Genomic DNA, 19,024 nt, shown 5'->3' on the forward strand with positions numbered 1-19,024 from the left:
TCCTTCCTTCCTTCCTTCCTTCCTTCCTTTCTTTTCTTTCAATCTAGTTAGTGAATTTGCTTTTGCTTTTGCAAGAAAAAAAATTGCAATTTTTAAAGTACTGTGCCATACTTTATGTGCTTCTAAACCTGTGGGATGCAAATACACACAGGCACATACACAAGTTTTATTGTGAAACTCAATAATCATTAATTTACTTACTCATTCCACAAATACTTACTAATCAATAACTCAAGACCAGACTCACCACTGGGCACAATGGATATAAAAATAAATATAATACAGTTCATACCCTCAAAAACTTCACAGTTAATATTGAAAACAATGGTAAAATTTGAGTAAGGTTTATAGTTTAGTTAATAGTGTTGTACCAATGTCAATTTCCTGTTTTTGATAATTATATAAGATGTTAACATTAAGGAATGTTGAGTTAAAGGGTATATGAGAATTCTTTGTACTATTTTTGCATCTTTTCCATAGCCTAAAATTATTTCAAAATAAAAAGTTCAAAAGTGTATATCAATAAATTACCTATCAAATTCCCATTGGCACAGTCTCAGAATGATTTTCCAACTAAGAAATTTTATTTACCTGGATAAGTACTATAATATTATTAGCATGAAAAATAACTGGGGATGTGGGAAGAATGGGTTTTAGAGTAAGATAGGTCTGCTCTTCTCATTATCATCCTTTCTAAGGCTTAGTTTCCTCATCTGTAAAATGGTGATAATATTTATGATAACTTTTTTACAACATTCATGAGGTTGTGTTGGGACTCGGATGTGGTAAAGTGTTTTAAGGTTAAATGAACAACATATATAAAGCACAGTACATAGATAGACAAAGTGTATTGGACTTTGAATATCCTTGTAACTCTTAATACTGGGTTGCATTTTTTTCCACGCGTTAAATTGCTGTTTCATGTGGACAGAACATCATTAGCCTAATTCTCCTGCCACTTTCTTCCACTCCAGGGGAGCTGGGCTGACTCATCGGGTGGAAGAGTTGGGAATGACTAATTGGCCTGCGAGGCCCATCTTTTTTCTCTTGGGAGATCCATATCCAACTCCGCTGATATGGAGAGGCCTGCCCTAGTGGGTGAGTAAGTCTGTTCAGAATTGGGAATCAGGGTTAAAGTTTAGTGAACACTCTTCCATAACAGCTTTATCAGCAATCAAGGCGATATTGTGACCCCTATCTTCTAGACTCTTTGGTTGTGATTTTCAGTTGGTCAGAATTCAGTTAGAAAAGAAAAGTTTTTGTTGTTGTTTTACCAAGCCTCTGAAAGAACCCAACGATAACCAAATACTTCTTTTTATGTACTAAAGATATTTCAAAGTATAGAAACATGAAAAAGATACATAGTTATGACTTTATTTTGTCACTATTTGCTCTTCATTCGCCTGACACAATGTTCAGAAAGGAAGAATAGCTGCTTTTTCTTGCCTAGTATCAACTTACGAACCCTTATATTATCAGCTCAGTGGTTTAAACCAAACTGGATTAGACAGATATGGAAACCTCCCTGACTCCCAATTTAATCACCTCAGCACCTTAGGATGTGGCAACAATGACTTCTGGTTGGGGATTGATTTAAGGTTCATCATTACAAGTGGAAGTGTTTTTCTGCAAAGTCTCACCACCTCTCAGTTCATTGGCTCAAAGAGGAGTGAGATTAGGAATCAGGGAATTTAAAGTGACTTCTGTGGTCATTTTTAAAATCTTCAATTTTTCAGAGTCATGATTTTCACAATAGAAAAAAAAAACTAAATCCCATGTAAAAATAGAATTTGTATTCTAGACTCAAAATGTAATCTGGAAATGTATTCAACTGTTTTTACCTTTATTCAGATGTGATTTACCCATGAACCTCACCATGGCTTAGAATTAGCAAACAAACAAAATAACAAGACAAAACAAAAAAGCAAAGACAAAGACAAAAAGCAATCTAGATTCTAAACTCTAAAATCAATCACAAAGACCACATGTAAAAATACATCTGTCTTATGTACCAAAGTTCCCTTAGATATTCACTCAGACTCTATTTTTATATTAAGCATGCTTTAAACATGCTTGATTATCTACTTTGTCACTATTAGCAATAGCAAATTGGATGAGGAGGAAAATGCTAAAAACAGACAAACCACCCTGAGACCCTGCCCTATTCAACTTTGGGGCCCACCCAAGCCACTTTCATACAAACGGTCTGTTTTGGCTCATGCTGTGGACTTTCTTAAAATCTCTCAAAAGCTCACAAGCTTCAAACAAGCAGCATCTGACCTCAGTATTCCCCGTACCTCTTGCTGAGCAGCCCCAAGCCCGGCATTGGCAGGAGCCAGCCTCAGTTAGAGGATTGGCCTCTCCTAAGCACCTCTAAGCCCAGTGTAAGTGGCCACCTGAGGATTGCTTTGTATCTCATTCCAGGTGGCCCCAGGCATGGCACAGGCAACGTCTGAACTTGGCCTGGGTCAGGGCCCCTCTCAGAAGGCCCTGGGGCTGGCATGCCTCATGCTTACTTTTGACCTAGTCAGGGGACCACCTTGCTGCTTCTGCAGATGACACACCCAAAAGGCAGACTGAGCAGGGACCAGAGCCCTGCAAAAGTGAATCTTGTTTCATAATGTCAGCCCCTACTGACCAGTCCTCACAACCAATCGGACTAAGGATCACTCCTTCCCATTGATGTGCAAACAGCAACCAAGTCTCAACTACAATAGGAGGGCCCACACAACCCACATAAGAGACACACCTGAAGCACTGGGCTCAGGTGACCAGGGAGGTTATGGTACTGAGACCCATAAGACACCTACTCCAGAAGGCCACTCTGTTAAGCCCTAGAGACATAGCAGTTCTACCTAATACATAGAAACAAACAAACAAACAAACAAAAAACACAGGACGCAGTCAAAATAGAGACAAAAAAAAACATGTCCCAAATGAAAGAACAGAACAAAGCTCTAGATAAAGAACTAAACAAAATGGAGACAAGCAATCTATTAGATGCAGAGTTTAAAATACTGGTTATAAGAGTGTTCTATGATCTCAATGAGAACTTTAACAAGGAGATAGAAAACATAAAAGTGGAGATAAAAAAAAAAAAACATAAAAAAGAACCAGTCAGAAATGAAGAACACAATATCCGAAATAAAGAATACATTAGAGGGAATCAACAGTAGATTAGATGAGGTAAAAAAAATCAAATCAGTGATTTAGAAGATAAGGCAGCAGAAAACACTCAACCAGAACAGCAAAAAGAAAAAAGAATCCCTCATCCTCCCTCCAAAAAAATGAGAATTGTTTAACAGGTCTCTGAGGCAACATCAAGCTTACCAAAGTTGCCACTACAGGGCTACCAGAAAGAGAAGAAAGAGCAAGGAATTGAAACCTATTTGATGAAATAATGACTAAACTTTCCTGACCTAGTGAAGGACATAGACATACAAACCTAGGCAGTGCAGAAAGCCCCAAACAAGATGGACCCAAAGAGGTCCACACTAAGACACATCATAAGTAAAATGCCAAAGGTAAAAGACAAAGAGAGCATCTTAAAAGTAGTTAGTTACCTACAAGGGCTCTCCCATAATACTGTCAGCTGATTTCTCAGCAGAAACTTTTCAGCCTGGAAGAAATTGGCACAAAATATTCAAAGTGATGAAAAGCAATAACCTACAACAAAAATTACTCTACCCAGCAAGTATGTCATTTAGAATTGAAGGGCAGATAAAGAGTTTCTTACCCAGAAAACATCTGAAGGAGCTCATCACCACCAAACCAATATTACAAGAAATGTTAAAGAGACTTCTAGAATAAGGAGAAGGAGAAGGAGAAGAAGGAGAATGAGAAGAAGAGATCAAAAATATGAGTGATAAAATGGCAATAACTACATATCTATCAATAATTACTTTAAATGTAAATGGATTAAATGCTTTAATCAAATAATATGGGTGGCTGAATGTATAAAAACAAGACCCTTAAATGTGCTACCTATAAGAGACTCACTTTAAATCAAAAGACACACAGACTGAAAGTAAAAGTATAAAAAGTGATATTTTATGAAAATAAAAACAATACCAAAAAAATCTGGGGTAGCAATGCTGATATCAGACAAAATAGACATCCAAATAAAGGCTATAACAAGAGACAAAGAAAGACCTGGTAATTCCACTTCTGAATATTTGGATATTTATCTAAAGAAAACCAAAAGACTAATTCGAAAATATAAATGAGTGTGAATATGCTGCAATGAATGTAATGAGTTCATACATTCATTGCAGCATACATTCATTGCAGTAGCCAAGATATGGAGACAACCTGGGTGTCCATCAATGGATGACTAGATAAAGAAAAGATAGTATATTTATATAATAGGATATTACTCAGCCATAAAAAGGAATGAAATCTTGCCATCTGCAACGCTATGGATGGACCTAGAGGGTATAGTGCTGAGTGGAGTAAGCCAGACATAGAAAGACAAATGCTATATGATTTCACTTATAGATGAAATCTAAAAAACAAACAAACAAATCATAAACAAACTCATAGATACAGTAATCAACTTTAATTAAAAAATATTAAGCAAACAACAACAAAAAAAAGAAGACAAACTAACAGAGCAAGCTAGACAATAAACAAGATGAGACTATAAAAAGTAACTCCAATAAATGTTAAAATTTGGGGGACAATTTTATTAAGCCAAAAGACTCCAGCATCTCAAGCATTCCAAAGATGTATCTACCTTCTATCTATCTATCTATCTATCTATCTATCTATCTATCTATCTATCTATCTATCATCTATTTATCATCTACTTATCTATTCACCTATCCATCTATCATCATCTATCTTCATAAGGATGCCATTAGTTGTAAAGAGTTAGAGTGGGTTTTAACTCTCTTAAGCCTTTTGTGTGATGGTGAGGAAACTGAGCCTGGGATAACAGAACACCGGACTATGTACAGGAGAGCTGGACATGCCTTGGGTGACTAGAGCTTTCTCTGAGTCTTTTCTTTCTCTTTCATGATTTCTCCTAGCTACAAAACTATTGAAGTCTGGAAATAATCATCGCTGTTCAGAATGAGGTAAGTCTAATTACTTAACTCAAAGACCCAATTCTCTATCAGAGACAAATAAATAGATGAGCCTATAAAATTGAACGAAAGCTTTTAAAAATGTATTTGTTTCCAACTGTAAGCATATTTTAGTTTCAATAAAATTGTAGAATGAAACAGATGCTACTATATTACTCTAAGACTGTTTTTTTTTAATCTGTAAGATGAAAATAATAACAATAGTGTACATTTTACTACAGGTGATGATTAATGAAACAATGCTATTTAAATGTCTGCCATAATGCTGTCATCATCATCATCATCATCATCATCATTATCATCAGTATAAGTTTCTTCCCTCATCACAGTACTAGAAAGCCACTATCCATTTCTTTTGTAAAGACAGCTGTGGTCAAATGTCAAGTATTTATCAGAGGCAATAAATTGTCAATTACAAATAGACAGAGATAACCTATGGACAACTCTCTCTTATACTTCTTGTAGAAGACTGGGTTTGTGTTGTCCTCTGAAAAATAGGAGATTAGAAGAAGTATAAGAAAGAATAATTTTTTTTAATATAAGTAAAGATTATGTAAACTATGAAAAATAATATTTAGAAGAAAGGGAGAAATGAGATGCATCCTTTTTTGACAAAATGAAAATGTCTATGTTCTCACTTTTTTGATGAATTTGCCTCTTGAAGTTCATTAGAGAATCAAAAAATAGAATTGAATTGAGATTAAATACTCAATTGCAATAGTAACCTTTCTTTCTGTGCAAACTAATTTCTCTGTGGGTGAAGAGTAAAACAATTGTCTCTTGCAAAGTAGTTTTGAGAATATCTATGGCTCAATAAATTTTTTTTAATACCTCTATTACAAAACCCTTTACATTTCAGTTACTGTTATTATCTTATAACCATCTGTTTATCCTTAGATGTGAACTTCTTGAGGAAAGAAATCTCATCTTATCTATTTTTTTATTGTTAATATATAAAATGTTGGCACATAAGGGAGGCTCAAGAAAAAAGACATTGAATTTTAATTTATGCAACATATTTTATTTTTCTGAGAAAGCCAAAGCAAAAAAATAAGTTAAATTGATTTAAGATTTCATCTTAATATGTTTTAAATGCTTTTTTTCTTTTTATCTAACATTTAGTAAAAATTAGACTGAGTCAAAAAGAATGAAATAGAAAAGCTTAATGTACCATAAGCTAAAATATTCTTACTATTTCTGTTTTATTTAATGCAGAGATTCTTCTGCTTGTTTATTAGAAAAATTTCTTCTTTCAAAACATAAGGGTAAATTAATGACTGTTTATGAAGCTGTCATCTTGCTTGTAGATGTGACACTCAAGTTCATGATCATGTGTAAGCTCTCATGATAAAAGGCACTCTTGAACTCCAACAAACTGCTCTTTTTCCAGGAATTCATAATTAGCCTTTTCACTGAAATAGTTTAAATGTAATTCAATGCTTGTGATGTACTGCAAATATGGCTCAGGTTAAACAATCTCCACCCGCACACCTGGTGGAATGAAAGAGAGAACATACACAGGTATATCTTTGAGAAAAGCTACTAATAATTCAAAAGGGGCCTGCCAGACAGGGAACTCACATATACTGAGAAAAACAGTCATTGCCTTGAAATCTTTTTAGTTCCTTAATGTTCTAAACAATGATAGAAGTTCAATTACATTTACTTGTAGCTATATTTGACAGAGCTTTATCATAATATCAGTGATATTGATTTCATTTAGCCAATAACTTTATAGAGACACAGACTGTAAGTGAAATATTTGTTTAAAGTAAATTCGGTAGTTCTAAAAGAGAAATGATTCAATCAAAAGTTAAAAGAATGTTTTCTAACTTCATATTCTAATCCACAATTAAGCACAGGCGTTAAGAAATATAAATGAAGACTGTATGGGCATATTGGATGACTTTTTTCCTGTGCGCACATACTTTCAAATTATTATGTGTAACCATCATTTTAAGTGATAACTATAAAAATGGGAGAAATGATCACTAAAATGCTTCTTGGATATCTTAGATAATAAGGTGGTGACATGTATTACATAATTTAAAATCTGCTTATAATCCTTTTTCCTTCAAAAATTCTTTCTAAAACATATTATTTGCAATTCTGATTTCAGCAGTAAAAGCAGAGAAAGTAGAGTGGCTTCTAATTAAGGTTAAATAAAAATAATGAGATCAAAACTTGCAACCAAAAGGGTTTTCTGCTGCAATAATTTAATTAAAGCTGCTTCTAATTAATATGATTTTCCCCTGTGTTACAGTTGATGATAGTATGTTAACTCAGAATTACTCTTTTCATATGAAAAACTTATCATTTTCATGAATACTTTTGACTAAAAAATATAAATTTATAAAACTAATTAACATGTAAATTTGTCCTAGTTCATCTTGAATGTAAATCTATTTTTTCAAAAGCAATAACTAATTTAGAAACATTGAGATTTTATGCTTTCTTAATTAGTAGATTTTTTTCTGATTTATGGATGTTGTTTTGTTTATTTTTAAATAAAAGCATTTCATTCAACCATCTCAAGTACTATAACCCCTACTTCAAATAAATAAATAGATAAATTAAAAACTATGTCCATTGTATTTCTTAAGATTAATTAGGTTACAAGTGACAGAATCCCAACATAAATTGTCACAAAAAAAAAAAGGGAAATGGGTTGAAAGCATTGTGGGATATTTTGTGAAACTCAAAGATTAGACTATAAGTGGCAGGCACAGACCAATGGAACAGAATTGAGAGCCCAGAAATAAACTCCCAAATATATAGACAATAATTTTTGACAAAGGAGCCAAAAAAAAAATACAATGAAGAAAAGAAAACCTCTTCAATAAATGGTGATGAAAAATTTAAAAAGCCACATGCAAACAAATGGAACTAGACTGCTGTCACCATACACCAAAATGAACTCAAAATGGACCAAAGACCTAAATATAAGACCTGAAACAACAAATTGCATAGAAGAAAACATAGATACTAAATTCACAAACATTGGATTTAGAGAGTATTTTATGAATTTGACCTCAAAGGCAAGGAAAGTAAAAGCAAAAATAAATGAATGGGACTATATCAAACTAAAAAGCTTCGGCACAACAAAACGAACCATTAACAAAACAAAGAGACAACCAATTGATTGGGAGAAGTGAAAACAATGCCACCAATGAGAGCTTTGTATATCCAAAATATACAAAGAACTCATACAACTCAACAACAACAACAACAACAACAAGCAATCCAATTTTTAAAATGGGCAGAAGATCTGAACAGACACTTTTTCCAAGAAGACATAAAATGGCCAACAGACATGAAAAGATGCTGAACTTCACTAGCTATTAGGTAAATGCAAATCAAAATTACAAAGAGATATCACCTCATACTTGTTAGAATGGCTATTATCAACAAGACAAGTAATAAACAGTGTTGGAGAGGTTGTTGGGAAAAAAGTAACCCTCATACACTGCTGGAGGGAATGTAAATTGGTATAGTCACTATGGAAAACATTATGAAGTTTCCTCAAAAATTAAGAATAGAATTACCATATGACCATACCAGCAATCCCTCTTATGGGTATCTAAAAATATTGAAAACATTTCTCCATAAAGACATATGCACCACAATGTTCATTGCAATACTATTCAGTGGCCAAGATATGGAAACAACTGAAGTACCCTATGATAGATGATTAAATAAGAAGCAGTGGTACCTATGCAGAATGGAATATTACTCAGCCATAAGAAAAGATGAAATACTGCCATTTGGGACAAGATGGGTGGATCTTGAGACTATCATGCTAAGCAAAATAAGTCAGACAGAAAAAGTTGAGAATGATATGATTTCACTCATATGTGGGATATAAAACTGAAAGCAATAAATGAACAAGACAAACAAACAAAATCTCAGAGACACAGATGACAGTTTAATGGTTACCAGAGGGAAAGGGGGAAGCGGGGGAGGTATATAAGGGTAAAGGGGGTCAAATATATGGTGACAGAAGGAAACTTAATTTGGGTGGTGAACATATAATGCAATATACACATGGCGTGTTATTGAATTGTACACTTGAAACCTATATAATTTTATTAACCAATGTCTCTCCAATAAATTTAATTTAAAAATAAATAAATAATAAATAAATAATTAAATATTTTTTTAAAAGAATACGAGTGGAATAGCTGCCCTTCAGCGCATTCTCTCTGGCTCCTCTCTTGTGTCCGCCTTACTATCTTTCTAGGTCCAGAGCTTCTCTTAGTTCTCCAAAGCACAGAGCAAAACACATGGCTGCCCTTCCTTACCTTCTGAGCTTTATATTTTTTTCTAAGAACCCCAAGAGAAATTGCTTCTACCTCTCTTTCCTACACCTGAATTTTAGGCCAAAACTCAGCTTTATAATGCTTGTGGGGGAGAGAAAGGGGGAAGTGGAAGGGATGCTTATAGACAAAATATTGGTATTTACCATAGCTTTGTGCAATATGAAAAACCCATTGAAAGGCACAGAAACAATTGTATAACAGGGGGAAAAATGTAAGAGAAACAGTATAGGAGCAGGGAGAAACAGAGTCGCTGAATAATGAGAGCCAAAGGAAGACAAGTGATGCAGAGAAAAACCACGGGACAGACAGGCAGATCAACTGGAGGAATTTTCATAGCTGTAAGAGAGAAATAAGGAAATATCGTGATTAAACAAGTTACTTGGCTAATTTACATGTAATTTGACCACAGTATTCTTCACCCATAAAGTAGAAAATACCAAGGGTTTTAAATATATATGACAGAGTAACTTAGGTTTTCAGGGTTTTTGTTTGTTTATTTGTTTGTTTGTTTGTTTGTTTCTCTCAAGTTATCACTTGTTTAACTTTCAAAAGGAGCCTAATAACTAGTATCGGAGTTGAAGCAGGACAGTTCTCAATGTCTCCAAAAATACTGAGGGAAAATCTTCGTGGGAAAAATGGAATAAGTTGAGCCTAACAAGTGAGGAGGATAAAGAGATGGAAAGGGAAAGAGGATGCAAAACATGCAAATACCTAAATTAGTTGCTTCATTCTTAGCTTTAAGATGGGAATGAGCCAGATTCTTGCTTATAATAATGAACTATTTTGGAATCTCTCTTGTTCTGCCCCCACATCCTAACTATTTTAACCTTTCTGACAGCTGCCAGTTTTACTGTTGTCATTAACTTAGTTCAGGTATAGCCTGCTTGATAGTCTCTCTTTAATGGACTTGTATTTGCATCCTCATCAAATAGTCTCTGTTTGTACCCACATCAGTCCACTCAATTGAAGAATCCCAGAATCAACATGGGAACAAGTCTGAATACATTATCTCTTATTTAGAATTTTGATTGACCTGAAACTCCATGAATTCTCTATAAGTTAAATGACCATTTGACTTTCATCACAGTAAGATCCTTCCAAAACAACCATTCTAGACTTTTAACTTGCCACTCTCATCTCTATACCTCATGATCCAAACATGATCAACAATCTCTCATTGCCTCACCTTCTCACATACTATTCCTTCTGCCCGTTGCATTTTTCCCTTTTCCATCTTGGCCTGGGGAAATCCAGGTATACTTTTAGGATTATTTCACAATTTACTTTCTTACTGAAGTCATTCCTAATCCCTTCCCCAATCTCTCTTATCCCAATTGAATATAATCATAGCATCTTTTGAACATTATTAGTAATTCTTTTTTAATATTTACCCCCACCTTACTTTACATGACTTATGTATAAGTTAATTCTATTCCTGTTTATCATTCCCTTTAAATTATAAATTTTTTGATGATGAGACCTTTGCTATTTTACCTTCTGGAACATGGAAGATAGTTGAGGGCCTCTATTTTTCACTTCATATACTTTGAGGCTGTTTTTATGTTTTTCTTTTTGTTTTACCATGAGCATGTATTACCTTTATAATTATTAATTTTTTATTAAAAATTTGGATTATTTGAGAAGATGGCAGGTGGTTAAAAGCAGAGTTCACCCTCTCCTAGGACTGCATTAAAATTACAACTAAATTATAAAACAAAAAACTTGGAGAACCATCTGAAGTCTAGCTGATCATAACACTTACATTGAAGATATAAAGATATAAAGAAAAAGCCACAATGAGACCTGTAGAAGGGATGGAGATGCAAAGTGAGCTGGTCCTGTACCTACACAGTTGAGCATCAGGAGGGAGAGTATGACTGCAGAGGCCACCCCTAAAGAAATGAGGGGTCCCAGCCCCAGATAAGGGCTTCCTGGCCCAGACCTCCAGTTAGGGAAGAAGAGAACCTTAAAAAAACTGACTGCAAAAACAAGAAAAAACTCTGGCTGTCTGGGTGAGACAGAAGGAACCTGAAAACCCAGTTGTCCCTCTTAAAGGGCCCATGCACAGACTCACTCACTTGTAGACACTCACCCTGGGCTCTGGCAGAGGGTCAGCAGCTCGGGAGGTGCAAGAGACATACAGAGAAAGACTGAGTTGCACAGTACTGGGGCAAGGGCTAGAGGGACCACCACCACTGCTTCTTTGTTGGGCCCCACTCTGGGGCAATCTATGGATGGTCGCCATCTTTCCTGTTTTGAACCCTTCCCCTACATGGACAATTCTAAAGCCACATTGTACTGGTGAGATCAGCCCACTCTACCCCATGTCTCCCTGTGGCCCTGCCATACCCAGACCATAAATTGCCTGTGATGGGCCTGTTGCCAGGCGGCCATCCCCATTCTGTGCCTTCCCTGGGCCACACATTTATTGGCAGACAGCAGCCCTCAGCTCACCCAGACCACATGCAGCCCACACATTTCTGGGGAGACTTTTGGTGGTGAGCCTCTGGTCTCAGCCAGAGCTGCAGTATCTCTTGAACAGATGTGGCAGTCTGAGGGTTTGCGATGGACAGGGGCTGTCCTTGCTGAGATCTGAGACTTTTATAGGAAGCCGCAGATTCAATACTGGCATGAAACCTGACTCTGCATTGGCCAGGTGAAATTTTCTCACTTTACACTGATGACTCTGTAGGTCCCTGCAGCACCCAATTCACATACTACCCAGCTGCAGAGTCATATAGGCAGCTTACAAGCAGTCCTTGGCCTTGAGATGCACGGGTCCTTCTGCTAAGTCACTCCAGGCCTGGTACAGGAGGTAACAGACCTCAGCTCACAGCATGGCCTCTCTCACTTGACTCTAGATCCAGCATAGGCAGAAACCATCCCCAAATACCTTTGTAGCTCCCATTAGGTATCCCCAAGCAATCAAAGGCAGTGGCTGACCTAGATAGGAGCCCCTCCCAGAACCCACAGAACCAACATGCCTTAAGGCTGATATCAGACCACAACAGAGCACCACCTGTCTAGGTCTATAAGCGGCACACCCAAAGGGTGGTCTCAACAGATACAAGAGTCAGCTGGGGTGTATCACACTCATTGGGGCAGCCCCCAGACAACAGCTAGCTATGCCTTGTGGGCATGGCCAATTCTCATTGTCAGTCAAAAAGAGCTAATCTTATCCATTAATGTGCTAACAGCAATCAAGGCTTAGCTACAACAGGAGAACACACACAACCATACAGGGAACATGCTCAGAGCCCCTAGCACAGATGATCAGGGAGACTGTGCCACTGGGTCACACAAGACACCTACTACATAAGGCCACTTGGCCAAGGATGGGATACAAAACAAATCTTCCTAATATATTAAAAAGAACACAGAAAGGCAACTAAAATGGAAAAAAAAAGCCACAAGTGAAACAACAGAAGAAAATTCCAGAAAAAGAAACTAAAGGAAATGAAGGCAAGCAACCTACCAGAGACAGAATTCAAAATACTGGTTAAAAAGATGCTTAGTGAACTTAGGGGTAGAATAATGAACTCAGCAAAGACTTCAACAGATAGTAAGTATAAAAAATGACATAGAAACCATAGAAGAACCAGTCAGAAATGAAGAATACAATAACTGAAATGAAGAACACACTAGAAGAAATCAGCAGTAGATTAGATGAAGCAAAGGACTGAATCAACAAATTTAAAGATAAGGTAGCAGAAAACACCCAATTAGAACAGGAAAAAAAGGAATTAAAAAAAATGAGAAAATTTTAAGAGACCTCTGGGATAGCATCGAACATACCAACATTTGCATCATATGGGATACCAGAAGGAAAAGAGAGATAGTAAAGTATTGAGAAACTATTTAAAGAAATAATGACAGAAAACTTCCTTTCACTGGGGAAGGAAATAGAAATACAAGTCCAGGAAGCACAAAAAGTCCCAAACAAATGAACTCAAACAGACCCAAACCAGGACACATCATCATTAAAATGCCGAAGGTTGTAGACAAAGAGAAAATCCTAAAAGCAGCAAGAGAAAGACAGCTAATTACTTACAAAAGTATTTCCATAGAATGTCAGCTGATTTTTCAACAGAAACTTTGCAAGCCAGAAGGAATTGGCACAGAATATTCAAAGTGATGAAACAAAAACCTACCAGAGAAGACTATTCTACCCAGCAAGACTATCAATTAAATTGGAAGGTGAGATAAAGAGCTTCCTAGGAGCTCTTGTATCACCAACAAGCCAGAATTACAAGAAATGTTAAGGGACTTATATTTTAAAAAGTATGAAAAAAAAAACATAAATACATATAATGAAATGGCAATGACTATGTACCTAATGTACCTATCAATAATTATTTTAAATCTAAATGGATTAAATGTTCCAATCTGGAGGGTAGCTGAATGAATAAGAAAACAATACCCATACATATTCTGTTGACAGAAAACCCACCACAGATCACATGATGCACACAGAGTGAAAGTAAAGGGATGGAAAAAGATATTTCATGCAAATGAAAATGAAGAAATATATCAGACAAAATAACATTAAAACAATGGCTATAATAAGAGACAAAGGCATTACATAATAAGGGATATAAACAGCAAGAGGAAATAATACTAGTAAACATTTACACACTCAACATAGAAGCACCTACATATATAAAGCAATTATTGACCTACATAAAGGGAGAGATAGATAGTAATATACTCACAGGAGACTAACACCCCACTGACACCAATAGACAGATCTTCTAGACAGAAAATCAACAAGGAAACAGCAGCCTAAAATGACTCACTAGATTAGTTGGATTTATTAGATGTTTTTAGAGCATTTTACCCCAGAGCAGCAGAATATGTATCCATCCAAGTAAACATGGAACATTTTTCAGAATAGACCACAACTTAGGCCACAAAACATGTATCAATAAATTTTAAAAGATTGTGATCATATCAAGTGTCTTCTCAGACCACAGTGGTATGAAACTAGAAATCAACTACAATAAAAAAAAAAAAATTAAAAAAAAAAACTGGAAAATGTACAAACACGTGGAGGTTAATCAATATGCTACTAAGCAATGAATGAGTTAACAGTGAGATCAAGCAAGAAGTCAAAAGATACTTTGAGACAAATGAAAATGAAAATAAAATTACTCAAAATCTATGGTACACAGTGAAAGCAGTCCTAAGAAAGAAATTCATAGCAATAGAGGTCTAGCTCAAGAAACAAGACAAATCTCAAATAAATCATCTAAACTTATACTTAAAAGATCTAGAAAAAGAACACCAAACAAAACCCAACCTGAGTATAAGGAAATAATAAAGAGTAGAAATAAACAAAATAGAATTTAGAAAAACAATACAAAAGATCGATGAATCCAAGAGTTGGTTCTTTGAAAGGAAAAACAAAATTGATAACCCTTTAACAAGACTTATCAAGAAAAAGAGAGAACCAAAATTAATAAAATCAGAATTGAAATAAGGTAAGTGACAAATGACTCCACAGAAATACAAAGGATTATAAGATAATACTATAAGTGATTGTATGTCAATGAATTGGACAATCTGGATGAAATGGATACATTTCTAGAAACACACAATTTCCCAAGACTGAGTCAAAAAAAAAAAAGAAAAAGAAAATCTGAACTGACCAGTTACCCCCAACGAAATCGAAATCAGTAATCAAAAACTTCCAAAAAAAAAAAAGTCCAGAACCAGATGGCTTCATAGGTAAATTTTACCAACATTCAAAGAAATATTAATACCTATTCTTCTCAAACTATTCCAAAAAATTCAAAAGGAAAGAAGTCTCCTTAACTTTGTTTTACAAGGCCACCATTATCCTGATTTCAAAACCAAACAAGGACAGTACAAAAAGAAAAATAAAAAGAAAAGAAAACTATAGGTTGAACATTGATGCAAAAATACTCAACAAAATATTACCAAACTGAATTTAGCAATACATTAAAAATATTATACACCATGAGCAAGTTGGATTTATTCCTAGGATGCAAGTTTGGTTTAATATCTGCAAATCAATTAATGTCACATTAACAAATTGAAAGATAAAAATCATATGATCATATCAATAGATGCAGAAAAAGCATTTGACAAAATCTAGGTTCTATTTATGATAAAACTCTCAACAAAATAGAAATAGAGGTAACGTACCTCAACATAATAAAGGTCATATATGACAAAACTATATCTAACATCACGCTTAATAAGGAAAAACTAAAAGCATTTTCCTTAAGACAAGTATGTCCACTTTCACCACTTCTATTCAGCAGAGTATTGGAAGTCCTAGCTACAGCAATCAGACGAGAAAGAGAAATAAGAAATAAATTGGAAACAAATTGGAAATAAAGAAATAAAATTGTCATTATTTTCAGATGATATGATACTATATATAGAAAACTCTAACGATTCCACCAAAAACTATTAGAACTGATAACTGAAGTTAGTAAAGTAGCAGGATACAAAATTACTATTCAGAAATCTGTTGTATTTTTATACACCAATGAACTATCAGAAAGAGAAATTAAGAAAACAATTCCATATACAATTGTATCAAAAACAATAAAATACCTAGGAATCAAATTAACCAAGAAAGCAAAAGACCTGTTCTCAGAAAATTATGTCATTGAAAAAGGAAATTGAAGAAATTACAAATAATGGAAGCATATATCATGTTCATGTGTAGGAAGAGGCAATGTTATTAAAATGACCATACTACCTAAAGCAATCTACTGATTCAATGCAATCCCTATCAAAATATAGGTAGCATTTTTCATAGAACTAGGACAAATAATCCAAAATTTTATATGGAACCATAAAAGATACTGAATAGCCACGACAATGTTGAGAAAAAAGAATAAAGTTGGAGATTTCACACTACCTAATATTAAACTATACTACAAGGCTATAATAATCAAAACAGCATGGTACTGGCCTAAAAACAGATACAGATCAATGGAACAGAATAGAGAGCCCAGAAATAAATTCATGGGTATATAGTGACTTAATCTATGACAAAAGAAGCAAGAATATACAACCAGGTAAAGACAATCTCTTCAATAAATGGCGCTGGGAAAATTGGACAGACATATACAAAAAAAAAAAAAGAAAGAAACTGGACCACCTTCTTACACCATAAACAAGAATAAACTCAAAATGAATCAAACACTTAAATGTAAGACCTGAAACCATAAAACTCCTAGATGAAAAGATAGGCAGTAAACTCTGATATTGCTATTAGTATTTTTTTTTCTGGTATGTCTCCTTAGACAAGGGAAACAGAAGAAAAAATAAATAAATGGGACTATATCGAACTTAAAAGTTTCTCACAACAAAGGAAACCATCAACAAAACGAAAAGACAACCTACTGAATGGGAGAAGATATTTGCCTACAATACATCCGATAATGACTTAATATTCAAAATTTATAAAGAACTCATACAACTCAACAACAACAACAAAAACAATCTAGTTGAAGAATGGGCAGAAGACCTGAGTAGGTATTTTTCCAAAGAGGATGTACAAATGGCCAATAGACATATGAAAAGATGCTTGAGGTCACTAATCATCAGAGAAATGCTAATTAAAACCACAATGCAATATCACTTCACACCTGTCAGATTAGCTATCATCAATAAATCAAAAAACAACAAGTGATGAGAAAAATAGGGATCCCTCATGCGCTGTTGGTGGGATTGCAAGTTAGTAGAGCCACTATGGAAAACTGTTCGGAGGTTCTTCACAAAAGTAAAACTAGAACTACCTTTGACTCAGCAATTGCACTTCTGAGTGTTTATCCAAAGAAAACCAAAACACTAGTTTGTACAGATCTATGCACCCTTTTGTTTATGGCAGTGCTATTCACAATAGTCAAGATATGGAAGCAACCTAAGTGTCCATCAATGGATAATTGGATAAAGAAGTTATAGTACACACACACACACACACACACACACATACACACACACACACACACACACACACACACACACACACACACACACTGGAATATTACTCAGACTTTAAAAAGATAAAATCTTACTACCATTTGCAATGACATAGATAGACCTAGAGGGTATTATGGTGAGTGAAATAAGTCAAACAGAGAAGGATAAGTACCATATGATTTCTTTTATATGCTAAATCTAAGGAACAAAAGAAATGAACGAATTAAATGAAAACAGACTCAGATGTAGAGAACAAACTCTTGATTGCCAGAGGGCAGTGGGGTTGGGGGGGCTGGGTGAAAAAGATGAAGGGTTAAAGAAGTACAAATTAGTAGCTACAAAACAGCCATGGGGAAATAGGGAATATAGTCAATATATTGTAATGGCTGTGTGTAGTGCCAGGTGGGTGCTAGAGTAATCAGGGAGATCACTTTATAAATTATATAAATGTCTAACCATTGTACTGTATACCTGAAACTAAAATAAAATATAAAATAAATTAAATTTTAAAAAATAAAGCATTTAGCAGAAAAAATCTCATAGCTACAGAGAACAAACTGATAGTTGCCAGGTTCAGGGTGGGTAGGGAACTGGGTGAAAAAGGTTAGGAGATTAAGAAGTACAAACTGGCAGTTACAAAATTGTCATGGGTTGGGGATAAAGTGCAGCACAGGGAATATAGTCAATATATTGTAATAGCTATGTACGGTGTCAGGAAATTACTAGACTTATTGGAGGGGATCATTTTGTAAGTTATATAAATGTCTAACCACTACTCTATACCCCTGAAACTGACATAATAGTAAATGTCAACTATGAGTAAAAAAATTTAAAAATAAAACATTTAAGACAATTCTTAATAAATATTAAAATATTCAATATATATTAATTGTATTATTATTTATATTCCCCTCAACATAAGCATACTACTTCATAGATAGTAGCTTTCAACCCTATTTATTAAATTATACTATTCTGTCAAATATATCACAATAGGTTTTCTTGTCTTAGAATCTTTAGGTAGCTTGTCTAAAACATATATTTAGCAAAAAAAAAAAATTATTTTGGATTATTTGAGAATTCTCACTTAACTATGTCTTATACTTTAAGTCCTTTATTCAAACATCTACTGTCACATATTTTGGGGTCAAATATCCCCAACTACCTGTTATAGTATACTGTATATAAATATTCTTTTCAATTGCCAGTGGCCTTCAACTAAAATGATCTAACAGAAATTATCTCCCCACCCCATTTTTTAGATGTAAAGCTAATAAACTAAATTGTTTACATTTTTAAAAATCATACCTCATTATATCTCTGGTAGACAGAATCAGTTGTCTCATTATCAGCCCTCTCTCAGGAGAAACCAGAATTCCTGATAAATGAAAAGTCTTTTTTTCTTATAAACTTTCTCATTTATGCAGGTGCATGATTTCAGATGAACTCTTCTCCTATTTTAGCTTCTAAAATTAACTTGAAATTCAGCAACCTCCAGGGTTTGGCAAAGATAGACGAGTCATTCTCTTAAAATAAGAGTGTCATGAATATTTAGAAAAGAAAATATCTAAAGACAGGCATTGGTTTGGGTAAGAGAAAAAAGCAGAGAATACAGACTATGTCCTGGATTCACTAATCCCTGAGGTTTAACAGGAA

The 19,024-nt window shown here is 34.6% G+C and overlaps 1 protein-coding gene across 2 annotated transcripts in view; it reads right to left on the minus strand.

Moving 5' to 3' along the window:
- Positions 1–19,024, minus strand: part of RGS7 (regulator of G protein signaling 7) — a 500,747-nt gene that overhangs the window by 273,935 nt on the left and 207,788 nt on the right. The gene's annotated exons all lie outside the window — the stretch shown is intronic.

The sequence above is a fragment of the Pteropus medius genome, unplaced genomic scaffold (genome assembly GCF_902729225.1).
Source record: "Pteropus medius unplaced genomic scaffold, Ma_sr-lr_union100, whole genome shotgun sequence".
In the NCBI taxonomy this organism is placed as follows: Eukaryota; Metazoa; Chordata; class Mammalia; order Chiroptera; family Pteropodidae; genus Pteropus; species Pteropus medius.